The following is a 13,254-nucleotide window of genomic DNA, read 5'->3' as shown; positions in this document are numbered from 1 at the left end:
AGACTGTGAAGCACTTTGTATCACAGTCAACTCCTCCAAAATATCTGTTACAGAGCTAGTTTAATTTAAGAAATTGTAATTAACTATCTTTTTCATCATTCCACCGTAAATAGAATTTTTTGAAAATTAAGTATATAGGACAAAATATTTGTAGTGGAATATAGATTACAGAAATATCCAAATCTGGATTGTGGCACATGTAAATATTGATCAATTTCCTGTGTCAAAGGCCTTCCAGAAGTGAAGGTAGATACATAAGTTGCTTTTCACTTGTCCAGTGATCCAGTAATTTGATTATAGAAGGCCACTAGGTTAGTCAGGCACTATTTGCCCTTTATGAAGTCAGAAATCATAGAAAACAAATAAGCTCTAACTTGCTATGATTAAATCAATATACAACAGATCTATTTGCTGCAAATGAAACTTAGCAATGTATGACTGGTGGGCAATGGACTAACAGTCTAGATTGTCCAAATCTCTATAACAATCATATGATTGTTATACTAAATCTAGTCATTATCACAAACAAAAAAAAGTAATAATAATACAGTCAATATTCAAGTATAAGGTTTTTCAGTGTTAGAGCTGCAAGAAGTGTTGAATAGAATATCTGTGATGACAGTGATTTGACATTAGCATTGTCTCTGTCAGATTACTTTTCTTCAGGAATTTAAAAAAATATATAAAGTCTGCTTTTGATGCCAAAATTATTACTGTTCCTTCCTTTATATTTGCTGTTGAAAAATTCACAGATAAGATTTAAATGTGCCATATTATCATATCCATATTATCCTCTTCGTGCAGAGAGGGTTAACAAAAAGTTCATGCAATTCATCCTCATTCATCAGCCTCCCTACACTTGCTGCAATAATCCCTGTATTTAGCCGTGTATTTATTGTTCAAGCTTGCGTTGTTTTTTCACTTCCTCTCTAAACATCAGAGATAAACCTGAAGTTTTATTTTAAGCATGGTTCTGTTTTGAGATCTTAATTTTCTATTCTACTTCTTATCTTAGACCTGGAAGTGTTTATTAGGGCAAAAATGCTCACTGTGCACACTGCTTGCAGGAGTTGTTGAAAATAATCAGAGTATTGCTTTGTGAGATTGCTACAGAAATATGTTGAACTATCTTTAGCAAATTAAAATCATTGTTTATTTGCGAGAGCTTCCAAGCACCATGTATTTGCTGACAGGTCTGCATTTCCTGCTGATGAACACATCTTTGAAATGCATGAACATGTTTTGGAGATAGTTATCATGAAAATCTAGTGACTGCTGCCATTCCATGCTAACATGATATTTTACAAGCTTCAATTGCCCTGGCAAACAGTGGAAGCATAAAACTGATGAAGCTAGCAGTCTGAAAATAAATGTGCAAATTTTCTGAGAAGAGCTGTTCTTCTGGAGACAGAATAAGCAAAATTTGAGTGGTTGCCAAATTTTAAACAAACCTAATACTGCTACAGACCAAAGTAGCCAGTATTTTTGTGAAAGGGACATGCCTGTGTGCTGTGGTAGAGTCAGGGAGGTTTTATTAATGTCTTCACAAAAATATGAAGCTTTTCTACCTTCTTGTTTATAAAAGTAAGTGATTGGTCTCTTGTTTGATATATTTGCTGATGAAAAAGAACTGTAATAGGGTTTTTTTTCTACACAGAGGACCAAAAATTCACTTGGTCTTTGTATGTTCTTATTTTATTATACACACACTCAAAAAGTCATTGCATATTTCAGCTGCAACTTTTGTTTCTATGGTATTGAACATCAATACTGTGGCTATGACTTATCTCATGAATAGTTAAATTCTGTAGATGCTACTTGTTCCCCTCTTTGCAGCTGCTGTTTCTGTCCTTAGAGTCCTTTTCACTGCCTTGTGTAGAAATGCTGCATTTCTCAGGCTTATTCACAGCTCTAAAGCCATCATGCTCCATTGGAAAGCTTAGATGCAATTAACATCATCCTCTCTCAGCAACATCCTCTGCTCATGTTTTTTTCTGTCTTGAACTGTTCATCACTAAATGGATATATTGCTGTATAAATCTATGGTGGTGACATCCTGAACACTTTATAATTTGTCTTGTTATCTCAAGAGGAATATAGTAAAACTCGAAACATTCTATTGAATATGTGTCTGATTTTGTGATCAAGGAATCAAATGATTCCTGTATGGGGGGCAGTTTGCTGAATCCTTATCCAGGCTCTTTGGTCTCAAAGCAAGAACTGGGTTATGCATGTGTAAGGCTATGCATGTGAATGGCACAAACTACATAGGGAACTTCTTCCACTCTCATTCTGTGCAAGAGTTAGTGGGTGTCAAAGCCACCTAGCCCATGGTAGGGTGCAAAATATAATTCATCATAACATGCTATTCAGCTGTGGAACTGGTCATCACAGGATATTGTGGAAGCTAAAGATGTGTTCCAAAACTGATTGGATTAATTAATAGAAGAAAAATGTCTCAATTACTATTAAGTACAAAAATTCACTTTTGACTCAGAAGTCCCTGAGATGATGATTCCTGGAAGCAGTGCTGAAGCTTGCACTGCTCAGATCAAACCTTACCATCTGGCAGGTCTGTTCTTACTCATTTGTGTGGTTCTGTAATCTGACACCCAGGGCTCTACTGTTCAAATACTGGGGAGAAATTTTTCCCAAAATGTCAGTGTAGCTGAAGAAATGAAAGGTATCCTCACAGTGAGAAAAAGTCCCAATGGCTCAGTGAAGTTGAGGGGGAAACAATAAATACCACAAAATGGTTGAGATTGGGAGGAACATCTCGATGTCTTCTGATCCATCCATCCACCCTATTCAAGCAGGGCCACTTAGAGCTGGTTACCCAACACTATAACCCTATATCCAAGGAGGGAGATTCTAGCACCTCTCCAGGCAACTTGTACCAGTGCTCAGTCATCTTCATAGTGCAAAAGTGTTTTCTGATATTCAAGCAATGTCACTTGTGTTTCAGTTTGTGACCCTTGCCTCTGGTTAGGTCAATGGGCACATCTTCAAAGAGTTTGACTGTCCCCTTTTCACACTCCTTTCGGGTCATTTTCTGAAAGCTGCTTTCTTAGTTGTGTCTCCTCTGATGTCCTGGTGCATGGGGTTGTTCTTCTCCAGCTGCAGCACTTTGCACTTCTTATTCAACTTCCTGGAGCTCCTGTTGGCCTGCTTCTCCAGCCTGTTAAGTTCTCTGGGGATGGCAGCATGGTTCTTTGGCCCCTGCTCTCAATTTTGTGTCATTTGCAAACTGGCTGAGTGTACACTTTGCACCACCACCTAATGAAGGTGGTAAAGAGGATCAAACCTAGTATTGACCCCTGGGGTACATTGCCAGTTACTGGCTTCCAGCTCAACTTCATGCCACTGATCACCACCCTCTAGGCCTGGCCAATCAGTCAGTTTTTGGTCCACCTCCCTGTCTGCTCATCCAGCCTATACTTCAGCAACTTCCCTATGAGAATCTTGTGGATGAGTGTTGGAAAGCCTTACTAAAGCCTTACTAAATATTCACCACTCCACCCTTTTCTACCAGGATAGTAATTTCATCATAGAAGGTTGTCAAGTTTGTCAAGCATGACCTGCATTTGGTGAATCCATGCTGACTCTTCCTTATGATTCTTGTCTTTCATGTGCTTAGAAATGGTTTCCAGGATTAGCTACTCTATCACCTTCCAAGGGATCAGGCTGAGTCTGACTGGCCTGTAGTCCCCTGGGTCCCCCTTCTTGAAGATAGGATGACATTTGCTTTCTTCTAGTCTTCAGACATTCCTCCCAATTTTTTTGGTGAATCAAGGATTATACAGTAGCATTACAATGGCATCAGCCAGTTTCCTCAGGTTCATCATTCATCCCCAGGAAGACCTCCATGATGTTCGGGCCATCCAATATCTAAAAGGGAAGTCTAGAAGCAGCTCTGTCTTGTAAGTTGAAGCAGGAAACAAGCAACACTGAAGCAAGTCTAAGTGGGAGACTATTGCTAGTGGTTGAAAACTACTGACACATAACAAATGAGTTCAAGCTGGAATTGGTAAGTGTGATGCTTATGCTAGAACCACTTCTGAAGTTAATAAATGGCATCAAACTATCAGTAGTTCAGCAGGTAGAGTCCCTGGATATTACTGAAGATATGGGTAGTCAATATAGAAAACTCATTAAACTGGCCTATTTAACTTGATTTGTATGCATGAATTGTGTTACTGCCAGCTGCAGCAAGATTTGGCTTTGAAGAACAGCACAATGACGCTCTGGAGGGAACAGCTACCCTCTTCTGCTCATCAACAAACTTCAAGTGTGGTTCCAGTCTTAAGAGGAAAGGTTTTTATACTAGAGTCCCTGTCTAAGCTCTTTAATCTTTATTCCCTGACAAAACCAAACTCAACAGAGTAATCTGTTTGGACAGATGGAGGCAAAGGCTGTCATTTTATACAGTTTCATACTGTTGATATTCTGAGTGTTATTCAGTTTGACCTGCCCACAAACAGCTCACTTTATCTTTCCCATTCCTAAGTTCCCCTACCTGAAATTCAGTTTTGTGTGACAGCTCTGACACCACAAAGTTATTCTAATTCCCTTCCTCCAGCTCTTGCTCAGTGTCACAAGAATCCAATACATCTGCAATATTTCTTAAGAGAGGTACTGCTTCTCTGCTTTCTCAGCTTTACCTTGTGCTACCACAGATGACAGTTCAGCTGACAAAAATTTGCATCCCCCACTCACTCTGCTAACTCCTGACTTCTGGTAATGGCCGTGTTCTTCCAGATGCTGCAGAAACAGATCTACAAGCGTGAAAGCAGCAGGCTGCAAGAACTGGAGTGTGTCCACTGACTTCCTCCAAGGTATGTAAGTAAAGGCTTACTTGCCTTAAAGGACTAACTTCTCCTGTGCATATATTTTCAGGATTATTGGAAGAGTGTAGCTTGGGAGAGTGTCTACTGAATATAGTTAAGCTTGAGTTTGTAGATATTTACTGGATTAACTACTTCAAGGACTTGTAGCAAAGTAGGAGGGGAATGCTGCCTTGATGCATGATAAAGCGGCATGTTAGCAGCTTTTTTTTTTTGAATGTTGAGCTTGACTAAGATGCTCAAGCTAGTGGAAGCAGAAGCCATGGTCTCCCTGCAGCCTTATCTAGCTGCAGTAGAAGCAGATTAGAAAAACACCGAGATAACATAGAATTGGACAAAATATCCAAGTCACTCATGCATGAGAAGATTCCTTCTGGATACTGAAGGTAGATGCAGAGATGAGTTACCTGATAGCAAGATGAAGATAGAAAGCAGAAAAGCTCCACTTTTATGTGAGTAGCATTTAGTGATCAGCAGCTGGACCCAAGAAAGAAAATTTTTATGTCTTGGGCTTTTGAATGAATACACTGAGAATAACAGTGCCATCGTGGGCACTGATGCTGGCATTTCATTGCACCTGTAAGCTTCTCTTCAATGCAGGGTGGAATGTCTTAGAGTTCATCTTTTGAGGCAGAGGTGACTGGATTTGTGCTTAGAACCCATATTTCGAGGTAGAGGTGATTGGAATCTGTGCTGCAAATTCCAATAATGGATGCTACAACAACTGGAGAGGAGATACTTTTTCAGAATTAGAGCTGTTGTTTAGGATGACCTGTTCAAACTACATGGGCAGATGCTGGCCTCACTGATCTCTCAGCCTGCCTAGGCAGTTTTTTAAAATTCAGTTTTCTTAACCACAGGTCTATATAGCAATATCTTCTGCCTCTGAATGTAGGCAGAAATATCATCTCCTCAGGACTGCCAGGATTCTCTACAGCTTCCATGGCTGCCAGACTGTTACTAATGCCAGCTGCAGTTTTTAATCTTAAAAGTACAAATTATATCTGGAGCTGAGCATCTGAAACTATTTTTCTCTCCTTGTGACAACTGCCTCTTTCAGCATTACAGCTGTGTGCAAATGGCTCTTCTCTCCATGGCACTGACCTTTCAATCTGAAATCATAGTAATTTCCTTTGGGAAACTATCCCAGAGACTGCTGCAGAGGTTTTGCATGTTTAGAGAAGCAGATCCCACTCCTGGGATTGGGCCTGTTGGTATTCATCCAGCCCCTTAAGCTTTGCCATCATGTAGTCAGTTGACAAATGCACTGGTCAAGGTACTGAGGTGGTCAAGACTAGTGGGAGTGCATCAGTGAGTGCTTGTGTGTTTTTATTAGGAGGAGACACACAGTGTCTGCCAAGCCTTAGGGTGGTATTTGAACCTTGGGTAGGCTGGTGTGTCTGTGCCTAGGAAAAGGGTCTTGGCTTTACCTTTCTGGCCTTGGTGTCTCAAGTGCAGCAGCTGTATTCACCTTTCCCAGCAGTCTTTCAAGGGGGGTGGAGCCTTTGACATTTATTTCTTGGTAGGAACCTTGTAGAAGATAACAAATAGGATTTGGTATTTGTTGATGGCTCCAATGCAGCTGAAGGGCCCCTGGGTAGTAGGGTCTGACCAACCTTAAGTTATATATATTTGGGAAACCAACATTCAAATGATTTGGTCTTCCCCACCAAACTTGTTCATTGTGGACATACATGGGTTTCTCTTTCTTTCATTATGATGGCATAGCTCTGGAGGGCAGTATAGTGTCCTGGGAAATGGGGTGTTAGTACTCAATAGCAAATGTTAGGTTTCTTGACATCCAGAAAATTGTGGTCCCACTGTTGTTTATCCAATGTGTATACATTAGTCATTCCTATCAGAAACAGAATAATGGTGACTCAGGTGAATTGGTCTACCACAGCAGTACCATATATCTGAAAGGGCAGCTCAGGCCCTTGGCCTGGAGTAAAACCTATGATGTGTGGAGCAATTCTCTTGTTCCCATATGCTGGAAAAAGCCGGATCCACAAATTAGAAAGAGAAGACATCAGAGACGCTCTGGAAGAAGTGGAAGGAGCAAATGCAGCTGATGTAGAAGTAAGATCAGTGAGAGTAGATGTCACTGTACAGACTGCTGCACAAAGGTAGGAGCCATCCTTTAGGTGTCAGTTTCTGTGCCCTGGGCAGGCAAATGCACACAGTGCACATGCTGTGTTGAAGAAGTGTGCAGGTCAGAAGACACCTAAGAGCATAGAATAGACACTGAGCACTACAAGTGCAGAATGGACACAACAGAGCAGATTTGGTCTATATGGTGCTCTTAGGGCTGCAAAGAGGAAATTGCTTCCTGGGGAGAGGTTTGTGGTCATGTAGATGTAATCTAGGGTAACTGTAGTGCAGTTCTTGGTACCCAATCACATCTAGCTTAAATATGCGTGTCTAATGAGCTAAAGACATTATTTAAATGTCTATTTAAAGCCAGGTTTCTACAGAGAGTTGCCTTTTACCTCTGGTCATCATAGTGTTCTTCCAAACCAGCAAAAGTTTTTATATAATATATGTACATTATTATGTATCTACTCAGGCAGGGTTACTAGCCTGACAGGCCAAGTCACCTGTAGCCATCACCATTCAGCTTCTGAAGGGAAGACATAAAGTATGTGTACAGGATGGACTGTGTTAACAGACATAGAGATAAATATGTACAGAGAAAAACCACAGTAACAAGGAACATTTGTTCTGAAGGAGGTATTTTTTAGCTCTAGTAATAAAGTTGCATTTTTGTGCTATGGATGTATTTTGAACTTGTTATACAAAATCTGCATTAACAAACCCAATAAACTGGGCCTGCTTTAATAGCTATTAGGTGGAAATTAGTGTCTTTTGGGGAGCAATTAGAGCTCCTCCTAGTGCCTTTGGAGTAATATTGTAGAGAAGCTGTACCAATTACACTCAAAATATCTTGCAATTTTCACAGAAATAAAAAGTAATTAACAGCTTGCATTAGTGTTCTCATTACCTAAGTTCTGAACTCTTTCGAGGCTAGGATTTTACTTGCAAAATTATTGGAAAGCTTTCCCTTAAGAACTATTCCCTTTTTCTTTTTATCTCTCTGTCTTATATAAACAGATTTTAGAGTAGTTTTTTGTGGTACTGCTGCTGGGGAAAATAGTTACATCTTTGGTTTATTAGACCCAGAAAAGACAACTAGGAGAACTGGATAAACCTGTGCATTTTCATGATGAGACTGTTTGAAATTACCCATCAGCATGCGTAATTATTTTCTGTTTATCTTATATTTTCAAAATAAATGTACACTCTAAAGGATATTAGCTAGCTAATTGTGGGTAGAGCCTAAGTTTTGTATACCAATAAATCAAACTGGCAGGGAATTTTTCTTGCCTATTTTATTTTATATTATTCTTCCTGAACTCTGAATTCCTTTGTAAAGAAAAATTTTACTATAGCAAAGACATATAAATGCTAAATAGTACTTTTGTAATAGAATAGCATTAATATTTACCATAATCTTTATAAATATAAGGGTTTGTTCAGCCTAGAAAAAGGAAGAGAAGGTTTAGGGATGACTTTATTGTGGCCTTCCAGTACCTGAAGGGAGCCTACAAGAAAGATGGAGAGGGACATTTTACAAGGGCTTGTAGTGACAGGACAAGGGGGAATTGTTCAAACTTTTAGTAGGTTTAGATTAGATGTTAGGACAATTTTTTTTTTATGGTGAGGGTGGTGAGGCACTGGAGCATGTTGCCCAGAGAAGTTGTGGATATCTTGTCCCTGGAACTATCCAAGGCTCAATGGAGCTCTGAGCAACCTGGTCTAATGGAAAAGTGTCCCTGTCCAGAGCAGAGGGGCTGGAACTAGATGATCTTTTAGGTAATTTCCAATCCAAGCCATTCTTTGATTCTATGAAATATACTACAATTTCTATTACATAGCTGAAGCATAATGGCAAATTTAGTTTGGGAAGTTCCACATGTTCTGTGTCAAGCTAGGGAACAGGTAGTTACTGACTTTGCTCATGTTAAAATCACATTGTTGCCAAAAGGCAGCAGCAATTGCTTTAAGGCTGATGGAGAATCCTGTTTTAGTGAAGCAACACTGTGGGCTTAAAGCTGGTGAAAGTACTGATATATATCAGCTGAACTATTCTTGAGCTTGATCAATAAAACTGGCATTGCATTGGGAACTTTGGTGGACAGGGTAACAGAAATGTCCAGCTTTGGGAAACTGGGATATTTTGGCAATTGAAATCCACTAAAAGGAGACTAAAAAACCCCAAAGATCTTGAAATTTTTTTTGCTTCCTGGAAGTGTTGACTACGGCTTTATCTCTTTCTAGGTATAAATTGAGAATGTCTAGGTAATTAAATGTACTGCTCAGACATTTTCACTGTGAATTAATCATCTTGAACCACGCTTTTCTATTTTCCTGTACTCTTGAGAGAGCAGTTTTAAAAAGCACACAATTATTTTATGTTTGAGATAACAGAGGATCCAGGGCTCTTGACAAGCCAGTGGACTCATTAGGACAATAGCAGATCACACTAATGAATGGGGTACCAGCTCTGAAGCGATGCAGCATGTGGTGCTGCAAGTATGCACAGGATGAAGATTGATCATATTTCAGCTCAGAATTGAACTGGTCTCACAGACCACTTGGACAGTTTGTGCAGTGCAAGGACTGTGCTTGTGGCACTAAAGCAGGCAACCTGTTTTCAGAGGCTGTGAAATTGTGCCTACCTAGAAGGCAGCATTGCTAGGTTGCTATGATAAAACATTGCTTATGTAGGGAGATAAAGAATGGGAATTTAAGCCTTAGCCTTTGAATGATATGTCTTTTTCTACCTTTTGAGGCACTGAGTCCCTCCTAGTCTTTGAAAGGAGCCCAAAATTAAGCAGAATTACCCAATCCTGGGTGATTGTGAGAAGAGGAAGCATCTACTTTTCAGGGTGGCACATTAATGTTTAGGGCCATGTATGTCAAAGGAGGATTCCTTCACTTGCCAAAATAATCTGTAATGAAACAACATATTTATCCTGGATAGAAGAGTTGACTGTCTAAAAGGCAAGTGGTTTTGTTTGTTAATATGACTTCACCAGGACAGTGAAAAAAACTTAAGATTCTTTGTAATGTCAGGTTAAAAGGCAGATTGATGTAGAGCGCAGAAGTATACTTAGCAATAAGCTGATGAAAGCATCATCATTATTAATTGCACTGTTTGCATAGAGGATATTGTTCAGTTTGGGTGAGTGAACTGAGATATATCTGAACCTGCTTGGACATAATTTTTTAAAGATGTCATTTGGCCTGCAATAGTCTTATCTGCATCAACAATCACAGCTGAAAATGGAACCATATTATCTCAAGCAGACATTGAATTCCTGTATCTGTTGAATCTGAAGCTGTCACCACTCTAAATATCTTTTTAGTCTTTCTGTTTGAGTTGTGGTTAACTGCTGACATTATAAAAGCACCACTTCCAAGTAATGACAGATTTCCTAAATTTGGGTATCTGCTTCACTACGCTTATCTCTATTTGCATTTCTTCAGGACTTTTTCTGGCTCCTGTTACCACTTGAAATGTTTCTGGTGAATCTGTTCTCATGTGTGACTTTTGACTAAGTGAATGGAAATAAAGTAAAGGATCAACCTTTTGCTGTGAAAGACTCTGGTACTTGTGAACATGTTATGTTTGCCATGCAGAGAATGATGGATTAAGTACTAAAAGGAAAGCTACACTTTTTCATTTGAGGTGTCTTGCTCAATTTAAGGCCCAGTTCAGGGGTATTCAAAGTACAAAAACTAATGGAGCTTTAGTTGCATATGATAAAGGACCTCAGATATTGAAGCCTGTACTCTTGCACAGGACTTGTTGGACACAGCAAGATGTTTACCATGTGTTAGCACAATATATTCTAAAATGCACCATTTCTGTCAGGTAATATTTTGATTGCATGATTTAACTAATAGTCCCCTGCATGCTATGTAAATACTATCCTAGCCAGGTCAAATTCAAATCATTAATAGTCACATTGATTTTTGGTTGTTGCTGTTAGGTTCAGGTGTTATCAATAGATTGTAAATCTGCTAAATAAATTGTATTGCTAGATCATGGAGTGCAGCTGCTGTTATTCCTCAGATTAATCACACAAAATTACTTTTGCTGATGTACAGGTTACCTGGAACAATCCAATTGGATATTCAATATTCATAGTGTCACACACTTATTCTAGACAGAAAACTACCCATTTTTAGAATTCTGTTCTTGTATTAAAAAATATGTTTGACTGAACATAAGAGAAAATATTTGAACAAAAATACAATTGAGGCCCGTGAAATTTAGGTTCTAGTTTTTCCCTTCACTTCTTCCTCCGGTATCCTTTCCTATGCAGATGGTTTCTAGCCTAGGTTTTGATAGGACTTGTACAGTTCCTGTCAAAGCCCTGTGATTCACAGCCATGCAAGCATGGCTTCTGAATGCTTTTCTTCCATCCTACCAGGCAGCATACAGCCCTTTTTCTCTTGGTGAATTGCATCTGTTCTGTAATAGATGGAGAGCTGGCAGAAAAATGGCTGGAGTAGTTATGAAGGTGAGAAAAAACCCCAGATGAATTATCCTGCCATGGTGTGCATTTTATATTCCCTATTCTTTTCTTTCCTTTCAGTTTTTCTACTTTCAGTGTTCCTAAAGTATTGGATTAAGAAGCACAAGAGCACAAAGATAAGGTGTGACCTTAGACCTATTTCCATTAACATGTAGCATAACTTTGTCATATCTTTTCTTTGCTACTGCTGCTGTCAGACATTTCTTAATAGCATACTTCAAAGGCTTAAAATTAAAGTAATCTAAAATGCCTGTCAGTGGCAGAAGAAAACCATTAAACAGTAGCAAGTGAAAATCTAAGAGCTATCTTATGCTAAATGTTACCCACATCAGTTGGTATACCAGAAACCTGATTTTGAATCATCTTGCAGTCTTGATTAGAATTTTTTTTTCCTCCATTTATTGATCTGGGATGAGATGGAGGCAGAATTCCTGAGCACTTAAACTAGCTCAGGCTATGACTGTGCATTAAAGTAGGTAATGAGAGATTCTGGTTTTTGGGTTTCTTAAGTTTGTCATTTTAACTTAAACTTCTGAAAGCTGATCACCATCTCATCAGGCAACTAGCTTTTTAAAAAGTGTTTGCTCTCCTGCATGGCAATTTCTCCTGCTTCGAGTTACTTGTTCATGTCTGTTATTCTTAAATGTCATGTGATTAAAACAAAACCTAAAATAAAGGCTTTCTCATGGCCAGTTCCTAATATCTGACAAATATTATTGAACTGTGTAAATATAAAATTATTGAATTAAGAGAATGTTATTACCAAAAAAACCTTGCAGAAGTTGTATCACTTACTGGGTTGGTTTCATAGTATGGAAAGCACATGGGGGTCCAAATATTGAGAACCAGACTACTTGTAACACCAAGCATTGCTCTGTCAGGAGCTGGGTCCATCTCTTGGTTCATGTACTATGAAATTTTAATAATGTTCTAATTAGGCTAGTCAAGTGGAGGATTAAACTTTCCTTCTGACATCCAGCTTAAAGGAAAAAAAGACATACTTCTTTAGTAAATACCATGTTTAATCTCCACAGTTCCAAGTAACTCTGAGAATGGCTAAGATCACTTGCTTTCATAAAGATTATTAATGCTCACTCCAAAGCTGGGTTTGCAGATGGGGCCACCATAGTACCACCAGAAAACAACTTTTTCAGTGATGACTAATAATATAGGCAAGCTGGGTGGACCTTGTGGGCAGTTTGAAATAAATAATAAGATAGAATTAAAGATCTGCATTCTGTGTCTTTAAAATTTATTTGAGACATTAATTTTCCTTTGTCTCTCTTTCTATTACCTTTTATGTCATGTGTATTTTAGGATATTTATAAAAGATAGTGTTAGATAAACATCACAGAAAGTAAAATATAAATTCAGTTAAATATAAAATACATTTATAATATGCTACATTGTTTATAAACATATTTCACTGACTCTACATTCAGTCAAAAAGCCAGGCAGGTCTCTGGGCACAAAGAAGAGGCATCAGAGTGTGAGCTGTCCTTATAAACTTGCAAATATGGTTGAATTAGGCTAAGCTAATCACTGCTGAGGGAGCACCAGACCTGGAATACTAATAGAAGCTTCTGGCTGCAGCCTGTGGTTCATCCAGGGAGACACGTAGCTGGGAGAGGGCTAGGAAAAAGCATCAGGGCAGAACCAGATGGAAAGGAAAAAGTGAAGGAGTTTCTGTAGTGGTACAGACAGTCCAGTTATTTTGGATTGACAAGCCTGTGTCTACCAAGCTTGGAAAAGGAGAAACAACTACTTAAAAGCAGAGTAAGAGAAAGAATTTTAAAATAACAAAA

This window comes from Camarhynchus parvulus, chromosome 1A, assembly GCF_901933205.1.
Source record: "Camarhynchus parvulus chromosome 1A, STF_HiC, whole genome shotgun sequence".
Lineage (NCBI taxonomy): Eukaryota > Metazoa > Chordata > Aves > Passeriformes > Thraupidae > Camarhynchus > Camarhynchus parvulus.
Note: the sequence above shows the minus strand (reverse complement) of the source record.